The sequence below is a fragment of the Corythoichthys intestinalis genome, chromosome 7 (genome assembly GCF_030265065.1).
Source record: "Corythoichthys intestinalis isolate RoL2023-P3 chromosome 7, ASM3026506v1, whole genome shotgun sequence".
Lineage (NCBI taxonomy): Eukaryota > Metazoa > Chordata > Actinopteri > Syngnathiformes > Syngnathidae > Corythoichthys > Corythoichthys intestinalis.
In genome coordinates, this window is record NC_080401.1 from 24950419 (window position 1) to 24976217 (window position 25799).

The following is a 25799-nucleotide window of genomic DNA, read 5'->3' on the forward strand; positions in this document are numbered from 1 at the left end:
TGACCTAAAAAACAAAACTGAATAAAAGAAAAAAAAAAAGTGTCCTTGGACAGGACAGTTTTTATTTTTGCTGCTCACAGTATTTACCTCCTTTTTAATGGTGTGGAGTTATTTTGCAATGAGCATGCTAACAATGCTCACTGGTTTACTGATGTAACACTGACAAAGCAGGACGATTGTTGGCAATATTCGGCACGTTTTCACTGAAAAAACCAAGCGGCTTAACAATGAGATTGGGGTCTAATGTCTTTAAGTGGCGTCTTAATTGATTTGGCTTCTGGCTGTCTGCTATAATTATTTTTAGACACAGTAAACAGTAGTCTTTCATCATCACCCACTGTATTAAAAGTCAAAGCTAAAAGGCAAACGGCACGAAAAAAGCGCATTCACGGCGGCCGAGGTAGAACCGTAGGTGAAGGCGGTCGTCGTGACGATCCCAAGCCGAAAATGGCACTTCTCGGGCGGCGACGTGAGAACCGGACAAGACAGTGGGTCGCTGCGTGAGTGAGTCCGGTCGGAAAACGGCTTTCGAAAACGGCGGTAGCACACTGCTCTTCATTATCTGTTGTCTGTGTGTGCTGAGTGCTCTTCCTTAGTTCAAAAATACTGCGCGCACTCTGAAAATGAGAGCGCCACTGCCACCTACTGAGTGGATGTGCAAGTACACTTTATTCCAGTACGGTAAAAAAAAAAAAAAAAAAAAAACATGTTCCCCGAGGCCACATGTGCCCCCCTGGCATCGCTCTGCGCCCCCCCAGGGGGGCGCGCCCCACTATTTGAGAAGTACTGGTCTATACCAAAAGTTCATCTCAATACTTTGTTATGTACCCTTTGTTGGCAATAACGGAGGCCAAACGTTTTCTGTAACGCTTCACAAGCTTTTCACACACTGTTGCTGGTATTTTGGCCCATTCCTCCATGCAGATCTCCGCTAGAGCAGTGATGTTTTGGGGCTGTCGTTGGGCAACACGGACTTTCAACTCCCTCCTCACCCCGTGGCGTCAAAATGATAACAAGAACGGGGAGCAAAAATCCCAGAACCACACGGGGGGACCCAGTGAATGACCTACAGAGAGCTGGGACCTCAGTAACAAAGGCTACTATCAGTAACACAATGCGCTGCCAGGGACTCAAATCCTGCACTGCCAGATGTGTCCCACTGCTGAAGAAAGTACACGTCCAGGCCCGTCTGCGGTTCGCTTGAGAGCATTTGGATGATCCAGAAGAGGACTGGGAGAATGTGTTATGGTCAGATGAAACCAAAATAGAACTGTTTGGTAGAAACACAGGTTCTCTTGTTTGGAGGAAAAAGAATACTGAATTGGACCATACCCATTGTGAAGCATGGGGGTGGAAACATCATGCTTTACGGCTGTTTTTCTGCAAAGGGACCAGGACGACTGATCTGTGTAAAGGAAAGAATGAATGGGGCCATGTATCGAGAGATTTTCAGTGAAAATCTCCTTCCATCAGCAAGGGCATTGAAGATGAGACGTGGCTGGGTCTTTGAGCATGACAATGATCCCAAACACACAGCCAGGGCAAGAAAGGAGTGGCTTCATAAGAAGCATTTCAAGGTCCTGGAGTGGCCTAGCCAGTCTCCAGGTCTCAACCCCATAGAAAAACTGCAGAGGGAGTTGAAAGTCCGTGTTGCCCAACGACAGCCCAAAACATCACTGCTCTAGAGGGGATCTTCATGGAGGAATGGGCCAAAATACCAGCAACAGTGTGTGAAAAGCTTATGAAGAGTTACAGAAAACGTTTGGCCTCCGTTATTGCAAACAAAGGGTACATGACAAAGTATTGAGATGAACTTTTGGTATTGACCAAATACTTATTTTCCACAATGATTTGCAAATAAATTATTTAAAAATCAAACAATATGTTTTTTCTGTTTTCTTTTTTTCCACATTCTGTCTCATGGTTGAGGTTTAACCATGTCGACAATTACAGGCCTCTCTAATATTTTCAAGTGGGAGAACTTGCACAATTAGTGGCTGACTAAATACTTATTTGCCCTGCTGTATTTCATCCAAAAGACTAGGGCTAAAATTAAAAGGGCAATATAACAAGCCCAGGTGTCACACTGGGTGAGCAAAAACATGATTATAAAATGTGTTTTTCTTTGTGTTTGTTTGTTTCCTGTTTAGTACACAACTTTATATTGTTAATATAAGCTTAGATAAATTTAAGCTTTTTCCATTTTTTGCTGTTGGTGCGCCTTTGGAATTTTTTATATGGAAAAAAAAAAGTGTGACGTGGCTCAAAAAAGGTTGAATAACACTGGTGTAAAGAACCATGTAATCTAAACAAACAAACAAAAAACGCAAGAGTGCATCTAACAAGACTAGGTGCCCGAGGTAGACCCCTGGGAATGCAACCCTCTCTCTTTAATTTAAAAAATATCAGTCATATAAAAGTCATATTGAATATCAACTTCAGGGGAAAATAATGAGATACAAATTTAATCCATATCGCCCAGCACTACGTACAAGGTAAATATGATGAAAATAGACACTCCCCCCAAAAAAACCTCTGTCCATGTTATAGCTTTAATATGCTTTTTTCACCAATAACGGGCCCCAAAACAGTTTACACGCAGTTGTATCTAGGTTATATTTAAAACCTTACACTTTTCAGAATGAACATAAAATATAATAACAGAAAGGATCAAGCAGGGTGAAAGTAAACAATAATTTAAAAAAGGGTTATGCAAAACAAACCCACAATTGAAAGATGTAATAAGGTTTGGATTGAAGTGTCAGCCCTTTTTTTGTGGTAACGCAATCTGGCAAGGTGATGTAGTTATTTACAATATTTTAAAAAGCAAGGTTGGTTAATAGGGTTGACTACTGATGTGTAGTTGGAACAACATGGGTAAATGTCTACACATCTCTTGGAACATTGTTTATTTTGAAAATCCACTGTTGTATTTCATAGTCTGACTCTCTTTGTACACACATGAAGTCATAGTAGTCAAAACTATGACCTAAAATAAATTTTACATCTACTGTTTACCTTGGTCACTGACACCAAAATAATGTTTTCATGGTTTGACTTAGACTTTGTTTGTGAGCTGAAGTCAATGACAATCATACAGATGACGCAACAGGAAGGTTCTCTTTACTCATATTGTGAAAACTGTAATGCAGATTGGTGAGCAGGTTTGTTATGTGTTCATGTTTCAGGAGCAAATGTTGTTAAGAGACAGCTTTGTTTGTTGACTATTCAATATAGATCTCATGAAAAATTACTAGATGATGACCCTGTATAGATTTGCACAATATTCTGTTCAAGATGTAAGTCATTTAGAAGGTTTAGCATCTTTTGGAACAGCCCTGACGAAACACTCCATACGCATGGCGACATGCTTCACCGAAAACACAGTTTTGTCATTATATCGAAGCAATGATGCAGTTAGGGAATTTGATTTTTATAAGACCTATTTGTAGGTAAGTGCCTTACCTTTTGTCCAAGGTTCAACAACTTTTTTTTTTTTTAGATTTTGCTAGTCCCTTTGTATGTAAATTGCTGCATAACGTTTACCTGATTTCTGTCCGTTTTTGATTGTAATTGTATATTTTTGAGGTTCTCTTTAATCCATAAAATAGGTATACAGTCTTTTGAAACATTTTATTAACACAAGAGTGCAAGTTCTCCAAGGTTTACATCACAGTGACAGTGCATGAAAGGCATAGTTCATCATTTTTCTTTTCATTAGTCTTTTAGCTTGATCAGGAAGACCATTTATTTAATTGAAATCCACACAAGTGCAGTTTATATTTTTTTGTCATAAACATATTCAAAACCATGAAAGAAAATCACTACTGTTATATTTTGATTGCAATTAGACATGTGCCGAGTACCGGTTTCAAGGTATACCGTGGTATGAAAACATCAAGGTTTCAGAATCGTAAAAAAATTTCAGTCATGCCGTCCCGAGGGTATTAGCTATTTTTTATGTCCCAAAATGCATGGAGAAATCCCTCGATTGCAGCTGCAAGGCTTAAACATCCCCTACCGTTTGTTGCTCAGTATCATTGACTCAGCTGTGCTACATGATGGCTGGAGGAGGTGAAACTCATGAACTTTTTTCCCCCCTAATCAAAGAAAATGAAATCGCGGGTAAGGGAATACTTTGGCTATAGAAAAGTTACAGACGGCCGCGGCATAGAGGAGGGCCAACCGATATGTAAAACATGTTTACGGAGGGTGGCTGCCGAGGAGGCAATACCTCCAATATGATTTCGCATTTATACAAAATCAAAGGTTAGTAAACACTGTCATGAACGTTTCCCTTCAGGTACGAGAGTTAACTCCAGCGTGTTAAGTGTGTCTAGCGGTGGTAAAACATGTTTTTTTCCTCTTTGGCAACTGTCTGTGTTGAGAAAGAGTGTGTTTTTAATGTAAACATTATACGAGTCATACGCATGTGATTATTATGGAAAAAAATTCTATTATTTTTATTCTGATGGTAATAATGTTGAGCTGTGGGTTTAGGCTCACCCATAGGACTGCATTTATTTTAATTTTATTTAGAATATTTTTTTAACCTAACATTATACTTTATACTAATACTGTTCAGTGGATTTTTTTTTTTTTTTTTTTTTGGGTGATAAACTCTGATATATCAAAGTAACACATTTGAGAGCTGAAATTGCAATACCGGGATACCATGATATTTTGGCTTAATATTATCATACCGTCAAAATATCAAACCGGCACATGCCTAATTGCAATCATAGTTCATTCACAACTACAGTATTTGCACTCCCACCATAGAAACATTTACAGTGTCAGTGATTATCTTAATGTATTGTTTTCTCCCACATTGCTGTTGCACCAAAACTTTCAGTATTTTTGTAATTGCAAGATTTTTCCCCCCATCCCCCTGGTAAACATTATTTTTATTTAAGCATGCTATGCATAACCCCGAAACAAGCAAAATACCATATTTGTTGTTGTATACATCATTTGACACAAAACCAACTTCAACCGCGTTTATACTAATAGCACCGTTGTCCCTTACAACCTTCAGAAGAGCTGTATCCCATATGGACTTTTTTTTTTTTTTTTTAATATCAGAACTATGATGATGTAATTGAAAATAATTTTTGCCCCCAATTTAAAATGTTGTGCTCTTTTTCCTTTGTCCCTGTTGTTTAAAAAAAGAAAAAAAAGAAAAAAGAAAAAAAAAGAGGTCATTTTGACCATGAATGATGTGGAATGCTTTGCCTGAAGTTGGGCGTGCGCAATGAGTGTTATGTTTTGTTTGTGCAGAGACTATGAGATCTAGGTCATTTGTAAGTCTTCACAAGGGGCTTGTTAAACATACAGAACATAGTATTTGGGATTATAGTGGTTCTTATTATGGGGAAATCTTTCCTCACGCAAAGTATCACAGGGCTCTACAGTGCCCATTATTTTACCTTGACTCTGTTACATTTTCCAAAGGCCGTCTTATCTAAGTTGTGTTTCATCGGAGGGTTGAAGGTTTTTCCCAAAAGCAAAATAATAGGCTCTACAGGCCTTTATTTATGGTTTGGCTAGTTGTCGGTATGGTTTTATTTTATGTTAGAGTCCCACCAATGCCATGTATTTTAGCTTAATGCAATAAAGCTCGGACATTTCATCTGACTACTTGAGTGTGTATTTTGAAATTGACACACACATGCACACTAACACCCACCTCTACCTTTGTCTTACCAACACTTATTGTATCCATGGGACATCTAAACAAGGCTTTACCTTTGGCCACACGTGGAGAGTTTCAGCAAACGTGTAGTACAGTATTTGTATTAATTATTTCCACTTGCAGGTCGGTGCATTCAGGGTTGGGCAGCACCTCATTTGTGACTAATATATTAAAACAAATAATCACTACGTGACTGAATGATTTTATTCATTTATTGTAGTTCTCTGGTCTGTTTTATATTGATTTTTTTTTTTTTTTTTTAAATCCAAAGATTCCCACTATAAATTGATTTAAAATAGCATAAAAGTATTATTATTTGTTTACACATTACTTTTTCACTTTGGATGCAAGTTTACCAGGTTTGCACAACAATATACATTCAAATTTCCCAGAATTTCGTTTCAAAAGCTAATTTAGTTGGTCCTTTTTTAGCTCTTCTGCAGATGTTTGGATCCTCATTAATATGCAACTGACAGGATCCAATTTAAATATTCAATATTTAAATTTCAACCCTTTGCTCTGATTGGCCGTTGAAGTGGTTGTGTCTGGTAGCCCGTGGGAGTTGGCAATGCGTGTGGTGACTTCGACACATCATAGAGATACAGACTACAATCGTTGCTCGATGACACCAAGCTTCACTTTTTCACAATTATTCAACAATAAAATATTCACTCACTTGACATGCCCGCTTCAGTAGGGTCCTATGCACGCTTGCTTGCAGAGAGGCATACTTCAGACAAGAGGAAAGCTTTTTCTAGGACTTTCTGGTTCCAAAATGCTTAGGTATTCCCTTTTCTACTTAAATAAAACATTTACTCACACGGTGCATCGTCGTCTTGCCAACGTCTGGAAGTGACGCACAAGAGAGAGGGGGGAAAAAAGTATCAAGAACCAGGCGAGGAGGTCCACTTTGGCTGGCAAGTAAGCCAAGTAAAAAGACAACCTGCAGTGGTGGGTGGAGGTCGCAGTTTTAAAAAATAAGAAGAATCAATTGAGAACCAGGTAAGAAGGCCGAATTTTGGCAGCAAGCAAGCGTGGAGAGGGGACTGACTTTTGCTGCTGTGAATGCCAAGTAAAGTACCTCTTTCCTGGCTAGACGGCGAAAAGTAGTGGGTGATCGAGAAAGTAAGGAAGAAAGTAAATAACATGAACTGGTTGTGCGACAAAAGTATGGTACTCGACCACATCAAATGCACTTGTATGGATTCACAACTTAATAATGTTTCATTTATGTACTGTAAATTTAACTCATTCACTGCCATTGACCGGTACACATCAAGCCCACTTTACCTGAAATGACTGGCATTGAATGATTATGTTTAATGCTATTGTGAGTGAGTGATAACCAGTCCATTTTGTCTGGGAGGGACTGGCAGCAAATGATCGTTGTTAACCCTCCTAGTAAAAACCTGATTGGACGTCTATCGCCGTTCAATCGCAGCCAATGAGTTAATGTGATGCTGTGCAGAATTAGTATGTGGCAACCTCCACACGGCTTTTCTCAGTGCTCAGCGCTTTCGATATTAGTGGCCGTGAAGAAAGAACAAAAATAGAAGATGGTTACATAATGAGGCACAGAATGACTGCAACCAATTTCAAAACCACCGTTAGCTGAACAAATTCACTTGAAAATGGGAGTGCATACAATTTTTTTTTTTTTTTTTTTTAAAGTTAACACACTTTAACCAGGGCACACTCCCTATTCTTACGCATTAAACATTTTAAAATAGTAGAAAATGACTAAAGTTCCTCTTAACATTCACAATAAGACTGATCAAGAAAAACATTATTTACTTGGGTTAATCTTGATTTAGGTGGAGAGATGCGGAAGATCAAAGAAAAACTAAAAGCCATTACAGTAAAACAGTAAAATAAATCAACCAAAGACAATAAAGAATCCAAAATTTGTAAATACAGTGGTACCTCGACATACGATCGCTTCAACACACGATCTTTTTGACATCCGACGTAAAATTTGACTCGTCATTTGTTTCTACATCAGACGACATGCTCTAAATACGACGATCTAATACAGCACCGCAGTTTTTGTTTTCCCGCAAGACTGACGCATGGTAGATTTTCTTGTGAGAGAAATCAACCTGGGTTCCAACAATGTTAGTGCAGGTGGTGAAAAAAAGGAAAAAAGGTGAAGGTTACCGTTACCAATGACATGAAGATAAATATGATGGAAAAATATGAGCGTGGGGTGCGCATCCGTGATATGGCTCGCTCAACAATACAGCTGTAGACTGTCTATGACGATCCTCCTCCGTTCGCCAGTCTTTATAAGTTAAGGTGGGAATTATTATTGTGGTAACATCACCAAAGAAATCGCCAGCTTCGTCAGGTTTCTAATCATTTATTCCATCAACTTTTGCCTAGTGTTCCCCGCCAGTAAAGTGAATCTAAAAAGGCATCAATCAGCCACGCGATGCGTTTAGGTACACCACGCAAACACATTCGCCACTTTAGAACCCGATTTGTTACATTATTACTAGGGCTGTCAAACGATTAAAATTTTTAATCGAGTTAATTTCAGCTTAAAAATTAATTAATCGTAATTAATCGCAATTCAAACCATCTATAAAATATGCAATAGTTTTCTGTAAATTATTTTTGGAATGGAAAGAAGACACAAGACGGATATATACTGCACATTCAACATACGGCAAATAAATACTGTATTTGTTTATTAAATAAATCAACAAGATGGCATTAAGAGTATTAACATTCTCTTAAAGGAGGGGTGTCCAAACTTTGTGCAAAGGGGGCCAGATATGGTGTGGTAAGAATGTGGGGGGCCGACCTTGGCTGACGTCCTTTACGTAGAACAATATATTTAAGCAAATTTTAGCAAGCCATTCTGTGTGTCACATTTGCTTTATTATTATTATTTTCATTTAATAATTTCAAGAATCTCGCAACTAGCCTTTGTGGCGTTCGACTCTCAGGATATTGCTTCTGTGAAATTAAACTAGCTTCAAGTTGCTTCAGTTTCTTGCTGCGTATCTCCCCTGTAATCTTGTCGAACATGTCAGCGTGTCTTGTTTGGTAATATCGCCTCACATTGAACTCTTTAAATACAGCGACTGTCTCTGCAAATGAGGCAGACACAGTTGTTGTGTATTTTAGTGAATAGTCCAATTCCACCTATCCTTGAAGCATCTACCGTCGCAGTCAACTTTTTGTTGTTGTTGATTGTTGCCATTTTAGAAAATTGGAAGTCAAGCGTCACATGGGGTAACGTTGCTTAGAGTGCTGCTGCCTTTTAGTGGGTAAATGAGGAGCAGCATTTAATGTGTAAGCTACTTCATTTTCTGGTAGCAGTACTGCTGACCAATTTATTGAGTCTGTGTGCGGGCCAGACGTTATTGATCTTATGACAGAGGCTAGGGGCTGGATGAAATTTGACCACGGGCCGCACTTTGGACATGTCTGTCTTAAAGCGATCCATGGATAGAAAAACTTGTAGTTCTTAAAAGATAAATGTTAGTACAAGTTATAGAAATTTTATATTAAAACCCCTCTTAATGTTTTCGTTTTATTAAAATTTTTAATATTTTCAATCAAAAAATAAACTAGTAGCTCGCCATTGTTGATGTCAATAATTACACCATACTCCATCCCCAAACCCATAAAATCATTTGGACCCAAGCGCCAGCAGAGGGCGCCAAACAACAAAAAACAAGTAACAAGCGGATATTACACTGCTGTCATTTTAATCTGTTTGAGCGGGGCATGTGCGTTAATTTCGTCAAATATTTTAAAGTGATTAATTTTTTTAAAAATTAAAAATTGCCGCCCGTTAACGTGATAATTTTGACAGCCCTAATTATTACAGATATTATTTTTGCTATTATTCCAATTTTTATTCATAATGTATTTGTTTTGCTCTTTCTAATTTTAATTTGCAATAGCAATATCAATATTTATTAAGAATTTAGTGTATCTTTTCAGGATGTGGAACAAATTCATGGAATTATAATGTAATTTTATGGGAAAATCCTGCTCGACATACGACCATTTCGACTTACAAACAAGGTTCTGGAACGAATTAACTTCCTATGTAGAGGTACCGCTGTACTGAACTTTAAATTTAAAGTGCCTGTGACAGCATAAGAAATAATATTAAATAGCATTAGTATGTGTATTAAAATCATATTTTGAGATGATTCGACTTTATACAACAATTTGGCAAAGCACGGTTGATGAGAAATTAGTCTTTTAATCTGACGTTTAGCCCCGCCTGCCATTAAAGCGCTCTAGCATTCCCCAGCTGGAGGATGACGTCGGCAGGGTCACAATTTCAGGTGATTTAGAATTCAGCCCATTGAGGGGGACGATTCAGAACGGGGAAAATTGCGGCAGAGAGCAGCCAAATGTCATTGTTTCAATATCTCCAATATTTTTACAGGATATTCTTTTTATCTAAGTATTTTTCCCCCAATTGCTAAATAAAGGGTATGGGCATGACAAATAACAGTCTTGTGCTTGATGGAATATAAAATATTAAAAATGCATTTATTCAGTACGACAGGGCAAAATTACTGCATAATGATCAAAACGATCGACTTCTTGCACCTTCCGAACAATATTTTATGGCACCGGAGTTAGTCCGGCTTTTGTCATTTCCCTGCCCACTGCGGCGGGGTTGTCGATTGTCTTCACCCGTCGGCGGCAAACCCACTCCCCCCCACCCCCGGGAGGTGAGCAAGTTACAGCTCGTCATTCCCCTGCTGCGACAGGAGTGCTCGTTGCCAGGGAAGCAGCTGGAGAATGACCGCCGGACAAACCGGCCAACATCGGAGGAGCGCGTAGCTGCCCGAGCCAAACCCGAGGATAATGGTCGGGCACACGAAGAGGGCGGAGGGGGCTGGAAGTCTGGACGATATGGAGAACCGCACGAGCATAAGCCGAGTTATAGTGCTCTCCAGGCGGGCACGCGAAGAGGACCGATGTGGGTGTGCGACAAGCCGCCAGTCGTCGGCCAAGTGGCCTTCTCGGTGGACAAGAAGCATTGTCTGCCACAAAATGCAAGCCACCTCCTAACTTAAACTTTTGCCATGGTCCCAGTATTTGACATAATACAAAACACGACGTTTACTCACTTCATCGTAAGTCTAATGGGTTTTTTTTTGGCCACTCTCAGTGGTGAACGGGAACTTTTTGAAACCCAAAAAGGCTCACCCGCCTCTCTCTGGTGCAGCAACAAAACCCTGCAGCACATTTGACTGGCTAGATGTGAAAAATAAACGAATTAATCAGCAAAATCCGCTGAATCTGTAGTCCATCTGCATGCTATAAAGCAATGCTGTATTATGAGATGCTGACCCAGGTGACGTCACATTCGCATTCCTCCTCAATTCAGGAAGTCAGTCATGTTCATGGCGCGGGATTCAAAAAATTGAATATATAAATCGATCGCTTCCACACACATCCAAGCGATATATTTCATTCAGGAGCATAAAATACCGCGTGAAATATGAAAAAAACATGCTTTTTGCTGTCATAGTCACTTTAAGTAGGCCTATATTTTTGAATAGATTAAAGAATGTATTGTGTCAGTAGAGGTCTAAATGTAGATTTTTTTTTTTTTTTTTTGCCCATCACTATCAATATATGAATAATTAGCTCTCTAGCTCTTGGTTATAATTTTCTTTATGGACAAAAACGTGTTTTAAAACATGCAATGCTTTTAAAATCATTTTTCAAACATTTGGATTCCAATTAAGCCTTTCGCAATATGCAATAATTCCATTTATCGCACGATAAATAAAAATGAAGGCGATAATTTTCCCGCTGCGATTTATCGCCTCGTGTGCACGTGCGTGCGCGCGTGCGGCACACGTGCTGTTAAAAGATTCCTCGGCTGCGTTTCAATCGCGGTTTAAATGAGCCCTCGCTCACTTGCCCTAGCTACCGCCACCCGGGGGAATCCCCGCCGCCATCTTAAGGGCCGTTTCAATTCCCAAAACAGCGAAGTGAACTTGGTGAGATGGACCCTCAGAGGGCTCAGTGATCGAGTGAAAAACGATGGTCACTCCGGAGCGCCCTGTATCCCACAATGCAATGCAATGGCGCGTGGACAATATGTCCATGCGGTGGTGATAATGAAGCTCAAACACCGTTGGCTGCTGTATATATACCACCAAAGAAGAAGAAAAGCACGGTATTTTAATGTTATACCAAACTGCCTTTCGAACTGTGAAATTCATCATTGTTGTCAAAAAATAAAAAAGTAGACTGTATGTGGCAGTTATGGCAGAACATATGGAATCACAATAGTGCCAAATTTTTAAAAAACACATGAATAAATAAGTAAATATAAAGAGAAATAAATGAATAAATAATAATACAGTAACTTTTTTATTGACTTTCACTTTTGCCATAAAAAAAGGGGAAAAAAGTCTTTTTCATTGATGTTTCTATTTCACTTTTCTATTTTTCTTTTAACGAAATAAATGGTCTGCCAATCAAATGGCATTGGGAGGAACTGAAACTAAACCTCAAATAGGTTAAATGCATTTAAACAAAAAATGTGTCTACAAATTATAAGGTATTGACCAATAAATAACGAATTGCCCAAATAAAATTTGATACAAAACTAATAATTTGATAATTCCCAGGTAACGACGTATTGCCATCAAGCGCGGAATAAGTCTCTGGCTTATTGACATGAGTCCCCGTGCATTTTGTGCGATGTAGAATAATGGTGCCACTAGGGGGTTGCCAGGCCTGGCCACGGCTCAGTATAATGTTAGATTGTAGTAGCTGCGAAACTCAAAATGTTAACTGGACTATTATGGACTATGCACATTAACATAATATACTAGTATATAAAATACAATATAACACAATCAACAAAAGTATATCAGTAGGTGTGTCCTTAAGTCAATCAGACAGTTTTCTACTGGCCTGTTTATTACTATAACAAAGTAAAAACCTGAAATTAAGGCTTTTATTTTTTGGTGTGCCACCTCAAGGTTTTGAGTGGCCCCATTTGGCCACCCCTATGAAGAATTTCTTGAGGTGCCACTGATTTGGAATTGGCAGTATAGCGCTACTCCAAAACCTTGTGGTTGTTTCATGATTTTCTTGCCTGTGAGTGAACGAGGGCAGGTGTGTCCCATTTACGTCTTTCGCTCCCCCTCCGCTCTCCAAGTGGCCGCCGTGTGACGTCATAGCAAGTGCTTAAGGCAAGTGAGCGAGGGCAACTCAAACCGTGATTGGAACGCAGCCCTCGTTACCAACTGCGCAAAATGCATTTTCGTTCCAGGTCCGGCAAAAACTAGCGCAGGAGCCAATCGTTCCCATTATATCCTATTGTTCAACGTATACTGGCCGCGTCAGTGCTCCAGAGTGACTGTGGACCATCTATGGCGCGCCAGTGTTGTTGACGTGTGGGCGCTCCCATCAGGAGTTACATTTCACGCGGGGCGGCTATTTTTCGGCACAACGCCGGATATTTACAACGAAGTCCGCCAAAACATTGTTACCGACTTGGCTGCTATGAACAACCTCGCTTTTACAACGAACAGCTGAATGAAATTAAGAGCGCTGTGCTTCAAACTCGTCCTGTTTATGAAAGTCGATTGTCATATGCTGGTGTTGTGTAGTAATGAGCAGACGTGACTTGAGCGGCGCTTGCTAACTTTTTTAATGCGCACACACACTAGATATCATGAAATGGGAAACTAAGTCCCATGCCATTGGCTACGTGAGCCCAAAGTGATTATGGGACACGTAGTCCATATACTACATCGATGAATTCTAAACTGTCACGACTGAATGGAAGTTAAGAAGGCCAAATCAATCCACACTAGTGACTATAGATAATGTTGCAAATATTGTTAATTCAGTACGTGACACAGATGCAAGGCCGGCCCAGCCTATACACAGACTGTGCAGCTGCTTAGCGCCACCACTAGGGGGCCCCCAATCTGGCAGTTGTCACCTGTCGGTGACGGCAAATGTACGGCTTCCGCTGATTATAGTAAAACGAAATATTGTATTGGCATAATATACATTTGGAGTGGAGAGCGTAGTTATAGGCTACGTCTACACTAGGACGGATAATGGCCTTAAACGTGTAATTACTTGGACTATACCACATGTCAGCTACACTAGTATGCCTATTATCCGGATTAGTTGTTAGACGGCTAATGTAGGCGGGTAATGTTACCCGCCGCCTACGCTCCGCCTAATATGGACTGCTGTCACCGCACAAAATTCGGATACTCAGCAAGCGTAGCTGTTTTTAGTGCGGCATGACAGCATCGTAAACAATGGAGGCGGACGATCATGACGTGGCATTCCTGCTCTTTTCTTTTCCACACATTTTTCTTGAACCTTCAAACTACATCTCAATAATATGCTTCAATTCAGTGCCCATTTGGGGTCTTCGCATCGCGGATGAGGTGGAGATGAGCGTTATTTAAAGAGCTCGTCTCCCGAGTTGTCTTTGATCAGCCAGTTGCAGGGCTGGCCCCTACCAACTCAATGCCGACCGAACATGAGTACTGTATATAAAAATGCGTAGAGGAATATTAAACCTCGAAAAGTGACCTGCGTGGTACCCCCAGTCAAAGAGGCGCGCAATCAGTTTTTTCCCCCCAGACATTTCTGCCTGTCAGAACTGTTGCCACTTCCAGGATCGCCACTTTTATGCACAAGCAGCCTGGTTGTGGCTTCCAGCCACCCAGCGCCACAACATATGCTTCTATTTGTTATTTCCCAAGTGGTGACAGCGCAACTGAGCATCGATTGTAACATCCCAAGTAATGATGTCAGGCTTCGTTGTTTCATAAAGATTTATTTGAATCACAACACGATGCCTGCACGTAAAAGCAGAGCGTGCTCTCCCTTCCACTCTCTCTCCTGTGTGATGCGTTTAATTGCGATCACGAAAAAAACAGTGATCACAAAATAATGACAGACTAGAAGGAGTAGTAATTTCGAAATTTTCCGTGGGCTAGGAATGAGTTTCCTTTTCAGAAATAAACCGCGCGGGCGATGACGTAACACATGAGGCTTCTCCTTTTTACGCATGCGTAGTTTGTGCAAATGCAGGCGTACCTCGCAGAAGCGGGGAGGCCCTTAAACGCACCTTAAACAAAGTGTGGACAGGTATAAAAATGGGCAAAATACCCTGGAGAAAGTTACCTATCCTAGTGTAGATGTAGCCATAGCCATTTCATTTATGACGGACATTATTATCAAGTAGTATGCCAAGTATCAGCCTACGGTGAATCTACTTAATAAGTTGCGCACTCCCCACAGTGCACGTTTTTGTTGATGAATATTTTCCTGGCCTGAATTTTGTTCCATGTAATTATATTTTATACTTTGGATGATTCAAACGAGCTATTGAGAAGTATCTTGGAATTGGAGGTGGAGTGCCGTCCTCTTCACAAGATGATGAGTTCCCCAAATGTACAATTCAAGGTAATGCTTGGCAATGTCGTGTACATAGTTATGAGCTCAAGAATCAAGAAAGATGCAAATAAAGTTACAATTTTAATACATTTTTACAAAAATATGGGCTCCTTGGCAATATTTTGCTTAGGGCCCCCAAATGGCCTGCACAGATGGATTGGGACCACAAATAGGATGTCTTGCTCATGTAGTAAACCTAGCTGCTAAGAGAGCTGTAGCAATCAACAGTGTGCCCTGCCTCACTTTACAAACAGTAAAGATTGTTCTCAGCACTTTTATACAAATTTTTTTCAGATCAGTAAAAAGTAAGCATATAAATGTTATGCACTAAAATGCATGTTTATATGATGGCAATTTAATTTATGCTCGTTAGTAATATATATCTATATCTATATATATCTATCTATATATATATATATATATCTATATATATATATATATATATATATATATACATATAATTGTTTTTTTTTTGTTTTTTTTTACAGAGCATTAAATGTATTGAATCAGATCGAAAATCGTGTCCCCCGTATCAAAAATTGTACCGAACCATGACTTAACTGTATCGTTGCATCCCTATGGAACACCATTGCAGAAGCTATGACGGGAAAAGTTTTCATTTGCCTAAATGCTTAAGTTATTAAGTGCAATTTTTTTTTTTTTTTTTTAAACACATTTTATTTATTCTGTGTTTCTGTGCGGTATCAATATTGTTGTTATTTTACTTAAGAGGCATGGTCTATTGTTTTTAGTCATGATTTCTTAAAAAGTATTTTTGAATTTAAGAGTAAATATCGCGTTTAAATGGGTGTACTTGATCTATTAATATATACTGTATTCTCACTGTGTTATTGTAAATTGGTTTAAAAAATTGGGGGGCGCAATAATATCGCATATCGCAATAATTTATGAGAAAAATTATCGCACACTAAAATTTGTTATCGCAACAGGCCTAATTCCAATTTAATAGCTAACAAAATCCCCTTTAAATGTATGTACTGTATGTTACTGCATTTTTTTTTTTCAGAGACACTTTTAAGTTACTTCACCTAATCAGCTACTGTTGGCTGTGGTGTTGATTTAGGCCTGCAAGTAATTTTGATACCAACTAGTTAAACGGGTTAGTTTAAAAAAAAAAAAAAAAAAAAAGCTGCCTGTGTTTTTAATGAGAAAAAAACCAAAAATGTTCCACTGTGAGCACTGCGGTGGCAGCATCCATTCTATGTAACAACTTGTCCTGTAGCTTTTATTTTTCATTTTTGACTCATCTAAAGCAGGGCTGAAATTCCGTCTGTTTCTCTTTGGAAGCCGTTCTTTTGTTTGCTAGGCACAACTAGTGGTGAAACTGGCTTTCATGTTGATGAATTCGCAGTGTTGTAAATCCATCTCCCTGGCTGATGTTACATTGCAAGACCATATCCTAAACCTTTTTCAGATATCCTGTTTTTTATATTCCTTGTTTATTTGTGTCCTCAACTTGTATCCGATGCCCCTCTAGTGGCCAAAAAAACATTTCATCCAAGTAAAAGATACTTGGAACACATTTCCATCAGAGAGGAAATTGTCTTTTATGCTAATCCCATTGAATTGCTTGTGAAGTGTAAAAATTCTCTTAAATGATGAAAAGTAGAAAAGGGCAGGAGTTGCCATATGAAAACATCCCTGTCAGCTCCCTGTGTACTAGCCTTAAGGTGAAGTACGTCTACATGCTTCCACTCATCTCCAGAGGTAATGTTTGCTTAAAAGGCATGTAGACATCTGCTCACGTCATTTCAAACTCTTGAGTTCAATCCCGAATGAGCAGACGCGCTAAATCTCGGAGTTAGGAGTTTGATCATGTGTGCGTGCGTGGAGGCCTCCAGGATAGTGTGACTCTAAAGTTAATGTCAAACCAGCTTGCTCTGGGATATAGCTACGATACAGTATTACAAGGATTGGATGTGAGATGTGAAACAGGCAATTATTTTACTGCTTCTGCTCCTCCTTTTCCTGACTCCTTCTAGCTCGTATGCAGCTCAGACCTCTGTAGTTTGCCTCGCACTTAAACCATAGGGATCTACTTTTAATCAAGGCCCAGAAAGACATTTTTTCTCTCATCTTTCGACACTTAACGCAAGTCAAATGTAGAAAACAATCTGACATTTGATCCGAAAGTGAACTTCTTCACTTGTGCCATTCCTCTAATTTCTGTTGTGTTGTTATGTTTGAGGTCATTAAAAAAGTGGTCATGGTGCCTTGTTTCCCTTGAGTAACCCCCTCCCACCGCACACGCATGCCAGTCTCCAGGTCCTGCAAATCCCTGTTGGCAAAGGGAGCGGCGGGGTGGGCACTTGGTCTTTCGCCGTAATGAACTCCACAGGGACTGTTGTTCAGTTTCATCACGGCCAAAATTGCTCCCATGGAGCCTTGAACACAGTAAAAACAAACAAAAGTAAATATCTAGAATTAATACATGGGTTGTTAACTGACCCAGCTTCTTTAAGCCCTCCCCCATGCGCTCCTCTGCTTCAAGCATAGGAACATTACTATGTTGATCTGCCTTGCTGTGATTTCTTAAATTTGGCCAGTGTTGTTATCTAAAGACTGCGTCCTATATCCATGCAGCCCTAAGTCCATCTTGTGGTGAAAATTCTTTACTGCACTTGGCCTTATCTGCTGAGTTTTCATCGTTTAAAATAGGGGATCTAAAGATGTGTAAATGGATGTACATTTACATAAAGTAACTATGTGTGTAGAATTTCCTATTTTTTTAAATCATGTTTTTCTGTATTTTTTTTTTATTGTATTGACTTCTTTTTCAGACAGATCTGAAGGGCTATTTAACTCACTTCCTGCCATTAAGAGTAATAGACATCTATTTCATTTTAACTGGGAGAGGTACCGGTGCCCACCTCAAATATCTATTGCCATCAAGTGCAGCAAGTTACTTAACCCTTTATAAGGCAAGTGACTAGTTTAGGTCATCAAGACTTTATTTTAAACCCCATAAAGACCTTGTGTCCAAATATGTGTCATCTACAGTAGGTTACAATATTACCATTTGGTATACAAGTATGGCCTAAATGACCCAAAATGTGATTTCCACATAGACGCATGCCAGGTGTTCATTAAAATTATTTTTTAATACATACATATGGTGGAAAACGCAGACAAGACTGAAAAAGCAGTTTCTGCTCTTGCACTCCTCTTTAAAAGAAACTGCTGTATTTTAAGCCAAAACAACTGTTGTGTTTGATAGAACAATACGTCTATATGCTGCCATAGCAGATTCATGGCGCATTAAGCCCCCAAACTATTTTTAATTTGCCCGTTTTACCCTGGAAACCCCCGTTTACAGACGTCGCGCAACCGTTTTCTTTTCAACCCAGCCATGAAAACAAGGTAAGTAATTATATTTATTATTCAAAATGTCATTTTTAGCTTGGAATCATTAAGTGATGTCTAATATATATATATATATATATATTTTTTTTTTTTTTTAACAACTTTTTTAAATTATTCAATCGCATATTTTAAACTTTTAAACAAATGACGTCACAATGAAAAAAATGGCGTCTGTAAAAAAGTCACTGATATCTACCTCATAACTATCGCTAAATTGTATTTTTTTTTGTTACTGTCGCATTTTCCCCGATATGTTAGATGATAAATATTCGATCCAAACAAAGAAAAATTGGAAAAAAAAATGTTTAAAAGGGTAAATATATGAAAAAGAAAATCTCGACCACTCCTTGATGTCTGCGATTTCTGCATCGCGACCCTTGTTATATTACCATGTTTCACCCATAAAATCCAGCTGTGGCCATTCACAGCTGTGTCTTGACACTCAGTGATACAGGCGACATGGAGTTTTTGGATCAAAACAAGGTAAGTATGCGATAATATCTCGTTAAAGTCATGGCGTCTGTAATTCTGCTCTCGCGTGCTCTCACCTCCAGATAGGGTTTTGCTGTTTAAAAAACTTAAAAAAAAAAAAAAAAAAAAAAGCCCTCCTGTCCAAAATTTTTCTTTAAGCTTTAAGCTTTCCAATGATGTATCACACATGCATATAGGACAATTTTGAAATTTGGCCACACGAGTGTTTTCCGTCATATAAAAAAATACATGGCGGAAACAAGTGTTTTCCGCCATATAAATATGTATGGTGGAAAACACTCAGGTGTCTTGAAGTTCCGTTCTGAGACCCCCAATTTGGCCACATTTCAAAATGTTCCTATATGCATGTGTGATACGTCATTGAAAAGCTTAAAATCTTTAAATTTTGAACAGGGGGGCATGTTTTGACTCCTTAACAGTAGGTCAAATCAAGTGAGAGAAAAATAAACATTTTTGAGAACTTTGAAATCTTCTCATTTAAAAAAAAGAAGAAAAAAAAAGGTTTTGGACACCATCCTGGTGCATAATAAATAACGAACAATTCAAGATGATCCTTCTTTGTCTACTCAAGTCTTTGATAATCAATATGCATGCACTAAGACGTGGGTGGATGGACAATAATAAAGGAAATTGGTGTGTGAGTAAATGTAGATTTAATCTAGCCCTGTGTTTTATTTTGTATCCAAACATGGCTAACGGGGAGTTAGCTGTATAGTTAATGATAACTTTACTCCATACATTTTTTGATTTGGCTTGATTTTAATCTGTGTAAAGAAAAAATATTTCTGGGGGAATTTTAGGGGTTAAATTCCAATACCATAACATTTTAAAAGCCCACTGCCAAAATTACAATATTTTTCAATTATGATTGAAGAATGAGAATGCATGACTGCTTTGACTGAACGTAGAAGGCTCCATATGCATAAAGGGAAAATATAAATGTTAGTACATAACACAATTTATTTATTGTATTTAGCATTGAAGCCTAGAACCTAGGCTTTATGATTTAAGCATGCAATGTTTCTAAAACATCGATATCATCCCATAATAAGCAATCCAAACGGCAACAAGTGTCGAAAAGATAATGGATAGCACGCTAGTCAATTAGTCTGTGTCCATAATTCTCGCACTAGCGTTCGACTGCAATGTACGTCTTTTTGTGGCTTTCCGGTAACTCGAGGTGCGACATTAACGACACGCTGATTTTAACGAGATTATCACGTACTTACCTTGTTTCCACCCAAAAACTCTGTAGCATGTATCACCGAGTGTTAAGACACAGCTGTGAATGGCGGGAATTGTATGGGTGAAACACAGTAATACTGTATTACAAGGCTCGCAACGCAAAGTCACGGACCAGAAAAACTGGTTGAGATTTTCTTTTTCAAATTTTTACCCTTTTAAACGTTCCTTTTTAAGTTTTTCTTTGTTTGGATTGATTGTTTATCATCCAAAATATCGGGGAAAATGCGACAATAACAAAAAAAAAATTTAGCGATAGTTATGACCATCCGTGACCTATTTTCAGACACTATTTTTTCCATTGTGATGTAATTTGTTTAACACTTTAAAATATGCGAGTGAATAATTTTATAAAGTCATTTTTGTTTTTTAAACTAAATATTAGACATCAATTAATGATTCTAAGCTTGACATTTTGAATAATATAATTACTTCTTTTTATGGCTGGGTTGAAACAAAAGCGGTTGTGCGGTGTCTGTAAATGGGGGTCTCCTGGGTAAAACGGACTAATTAAAAATTGTTCGGGGGCTTAATGCGCCATGAAACTGCTATGGCAGCATATAGAAATATTGCTCTATCAAACACAACGGTTCCTTTGGCTTAAAATACAGCAGTTTATTTTAAAGAGGCGTGCAAGAGCAGAAACTGCTTTTTCGGCCTTAAGTTTTTTTATTTATTTATTTTTTTTAATTTGGGAATTTCTTTCCAATGCTAAATCTGAATAAATACATTGAACACACAAATTGAGGTTGCTACTTCACTGTTTTTAACTTAACACTTAACCACGAAAAACTGTATCACTGTCTAGATACAGTATTTTTGTTGTTGTTGTTGCTGAATTAATGTTAAAACAAAGTTGAAATGAGTAAAAACAGAAATATACTGTGGTTATGGCCCTCAATAACACTTTAAAGATGATTTTTTTTTTTTTTAGTTTCATAGTACAGTATTTAACTCATTGCTTGCCATTGACAAAAATAGACATCCAATATATTTAAACTGGAAGGACTGGTTGTGAATGCTCATCTTGGTGCCATTGACTTGGCAAGATGTCTAAACCATTCTAAATGGGAGGCTAAGCGTCGATCATTTGCTGCCAGCCTCTCTAAGTAAAAATCGATTGGACGTCTAGCCCCGTCAATGGCAGCCAATGAATTAAATGAGTGCCCCATGAAGAGTTAATATTTCCAAGCTATCATATATACATACTAGGGTTGTTCCGATCATGTTTTTTTGCTCCCGATCCGATCCCAATCGTTTTAGTTTGAGTATCTGCCAATCCCGATATTTCCCGATCCGATTGCTTTTTTTTGCTCCCGATTCAATTCCAATCATTCCCAATAATTTTTCCCGATCATATACATTTTGGCAATACATTAAGAAAAAAATGAATAAAACTCGGACGAATATATACATTCAACATACAGTACATAAGTACTGTATTTGTTTAATATGACAATAAATCCTCAAGATGGCATTTACATTATTAACATTCTTTCTGTGAGAGGGATCCACGGATAGAAAGACTTGTGACTTTGTATATTGTGACTAAATATTGCCATCTAGTGTCTTTGTTGAGCTTTCAGTAAATGATACTGAAGGCCATGCCCAAATGCATGATGGGAAGTGGAACATTGACAAGTGGAACCATGACTGTGCGTAGTGCTACCAATTTATATATCTTTTCTGCGATGCGATATAACCAGGCGTGCACATAATTTTTTTGCCCAGGTTCTTAGAGGAGGACCTGGAGATGTGACTTGGTCCTCATTGAGCTTGAGAGCCGACCCCGAAATTGCCATTACTTTGAAGTGAAATGTAAAGAAATAAAAAGCACCAGTTCAAAATAAAGGGCATTATGCGGCTCCCACATTAACTTCAAGCCTTTTTAAAAGTGGGATGTCCTCCTCATAAGACCTCATTGAACGTGCATGTTTAGCTTTGTAAAATGCGAGCAAAAACACGTTTGTCAGTGCATGCCGCTGTTCATTACCATTATTCCGCCCTATTCCGCCACTTGTCCATAGGGCGAGTGGGGTCCGGTTTGACATCGATCGTTTGCTTAATTGCCACATGCTCTGTTTTTTTCGTGCTTTTCAAAGTTCGGATGGCTGAAATTCTTTGTCCCTACATAAAATGCGCTGCTCTTATCGGCGACATTGGAATTCCCACGGCACATTTTGTACCGCATTTCCGTGAGAGCATCATTTGCTTCTAGCCATGGTACCTCCTTTAGCCACTTTTCAGCAAAAGTCCTTTTTTTCGGTAGCTCCGGTGACGTCTCTGTCGTCTGTCTGTCTTTTGACTGGGGTGGGGAAACACGGAAGTAATTACTCAGTGTGGCCCGCCTCTTCGACATTTTGAGAAGTTATTTTCTCGTGTCCGCCGCAAATACAGTGGTCAGCCATCGGTACGCAAAAGCGTATGGAAGCCGTTGAGGGCCAACGCGTTTGTCTACGTCCAGTATGCATGCCAGCATGCGGACCACTTATGTGCACCCCTGGATATAACATAAGGTGTTAAGAAAAAGATCAATTGCTACCTTGCTTCCCCACAGTGCTTCCCATGATATTTCTAATCGTAGGGAGAGGGATTGTAAGGCTTTAGCCAATTAAAATAAGACTCCAAAGGCTGCCAAAATTCAATCTACTCATTTTACGCTGCCTTTTAGCTCTCTATATAGGCAAAACGGCGCCATTACAGATGGAGTGCGACAATGCGTGAGTGGGTCGTGCAGCGCATGCATTAATTGCGTTAAATATTTTAACGTGATACATTTTTTTAAAAATTAATTACCGCCGTTATTGGGATAAATTTGATAACCCTAAACAAAAGACTCTGGATAAGTGTAACATATTATGTCTGTAACGTTAAATACAATTAGAAAACGATTTAATTAAAAAATATATATATATTAAAAAAAGGCATGGCCGATATTTTTTTGCCGGTTCCGATACTTTGAAAATGACGTGATCGGGACATCTCTAATACATACAGTTAAAGATTATGAATATCAACAGAGCGGGAAGGTCTTGTGGTACGCAGCTTGATAACCGCATAATGAAATACCAGCAAGTCCTCCGCTCCATCTTAAAATAGGGTTTGAGTTTAAATATCTCTGTGGTAATTTATAAGCATAATTTATGTGTCTGTATTTCTCTAGATGAAAAAAAGTAGTTGGATAATCTCTCAGCTCATCATTTTTCCCAGGTGATATCCAAGTGTTCTGAGGGAAAAAAATAGGCCCGTTCCATAGGACATTGACTTGATTTCCCAGCAACCTCCTCCACCCCCCTTTACGTTTGTTTGTTATGTTTTTAGAAGCCTGGAATATCAATACTTGAGTGCACATTTGTAATAGCTTGTGGCGCATCCTTGGCTATGGCAGCCTGAGCTTCAAACATATTAGTTTGCTGGGAGAAGAGAATCACCGGGGACAGTCTCCAAACACAGCAGCGCAGTCCTGTTCATCATTTGAAAGCTGCTATTGTTTGAACTTATAAAACTTTAAACAGGTTAAACTCATATTTAGAATGAAACACACTCAGTTTTCTGGTTATAATATTTGTCAGAATCGTCCCTCCAGGGGGAAGTATGAGGTTGACGTGAAGAAAAGCCTCTCCTCGCAGTCATTTTTCAGTCACTTGCGACACCCAGCAGGCTACCTGCAATCATGCTCGCCACTGTGCCTGATACACAACCATATGCAAAGGCACACACACATACTAAACACCCACACCTAATAGGCATGTGTACGCACACAAACGCTGGCGTAATGACTGACTTTTGCTCTGCATGTCCTTAATCTGCAACCACCAGGCCAGCACAGAGGGGGCACACTAAAGTACAAGGAGCCTGCAGTGATCTCAGCCTAAATAAAAAGCTAAGTGGCTCACTAAAGCAGTCAGGCACTCTTAAAAGCCACTCACTCTTCCTCCCTTGTCTGTGGCGCAGCCCGACAGGAGGTTTGTAAAACCCCGCCTGGCAAAGCTAAACTGGGAAGCGTCAGTTCTGCCTTCCGGAATGTCCAAGTGTTCAAAAGAAACTTGAACCCAGAACTCTGGCTTTACAGGTGACTTGGGGGCTGCAGTTTTGGCCACCCCCACACACAAAGTTATGCTTGATTTGTTGTTTTAGCTTCTGATGCAGTTTCTCTTTTTAATCATCTGCCAAAAGCAGGGGTGTCCAAACTTTTTGCAAAGGGGGCCAGATTTGGTGTGGTAAACATGCGGGGGGCCGACCTTGGCTGACGTCCTTTATGTTGAACAATACATTTAAGCAAATTTTAGCGAGCCATTATGTGTGTCACATTTGCTTTATCTTTTTTTTAAATTAATAATTTCAACAATCTCGCAACTAGCCTTTGTGGCTAAGCTTTCGACTCTCGGGCTCTTGCGAAACACTGCTGCTGTAACATTAAACTAGCTTCAAGTTGCTTCAATTTCTCGCTACGTATCTTCCCTGTAATCTTGTCGTACATGTCAGCGTGTCTTGTTTGGTAAAATCGCCATACATTGAACTCTTTAAAAACAGCGACTGTCTCTTTGCAAATGAGGCAGACACAGTTGTTGCAATTTCCACCTATCCTTGAAGCGTCGACCGTCGCAGTCAACTTTTTTTGTTGATTGTCGCTATTTTAAAAAATTGGAGGTAAAGGATCACATGGGGTAATGTTGTTTAGAGTGCTGCTGCCTTTTAGTGGGCCAATGAGGAGCAGCATTTAGTGTGTAAGCTACTTCATTTGCTGGTAGCTGTACTGCTGACCAATTTATTAAGTGTGTGCGGGCCAGACGTTATTGATTTTATGACAGAGGCTGGGGGCCGGATGAAATTTGACCACGGGCCGCATTTGGCCCCCGGGCCGGACTTTGGACATGTCTGGCCTAAAGACTATAATTGATACAATGTAACAATCAGTGTTGTTAATCTTACTTTAAAAAAGTAATTATTTACAGTTACAAATTACTTCTCCCAAAAAGCAATTGCGTTAGTAACTCAGTTACCTGAATGTAAGAGTAATTAGTTACTTGGCAAAGTAACTTGTGATAATTTTCATGTTTTTTTTTTTTTTTTCTCAAAAAAAAAAAAAAAAAAAAAAAAAAACAGGTCACACAATGTGAAGTTTAAAGTGCATGTGACACGAAAAAGCATGTTTATTTCATAATACACGCGGTATTTTATGCTCCTGAATGATATGGACCGCTTGGATGTGTGTGGAAGCGATCGCTATATTTATTTAGTTTTTTGCATCCCGCGCCATGAAAATGAGTGACTTCCGGTTTCGGTCTCGCATTGAGGAGGAGGGCGCTGTGACGTGTACGGGTGAAGGCGTCCTCTTCACTAAACAGCCGTACTGTTGTGTATGAGGACTTAAGGATTCAGCTGATTTTGTGGATTAATATGTTTATTTTTCGCATCACGCCAGCCAAACGGCTGCAGAAAAATCTTGCTTTATGAGGGAGAGGCGTGTGCACCTTTTTGGAGTTTCAAAAGGTTCCCATTCACCGTGGGAATTCGCCAAAACAAGCCCTACTACTGTGGGACCATTGGA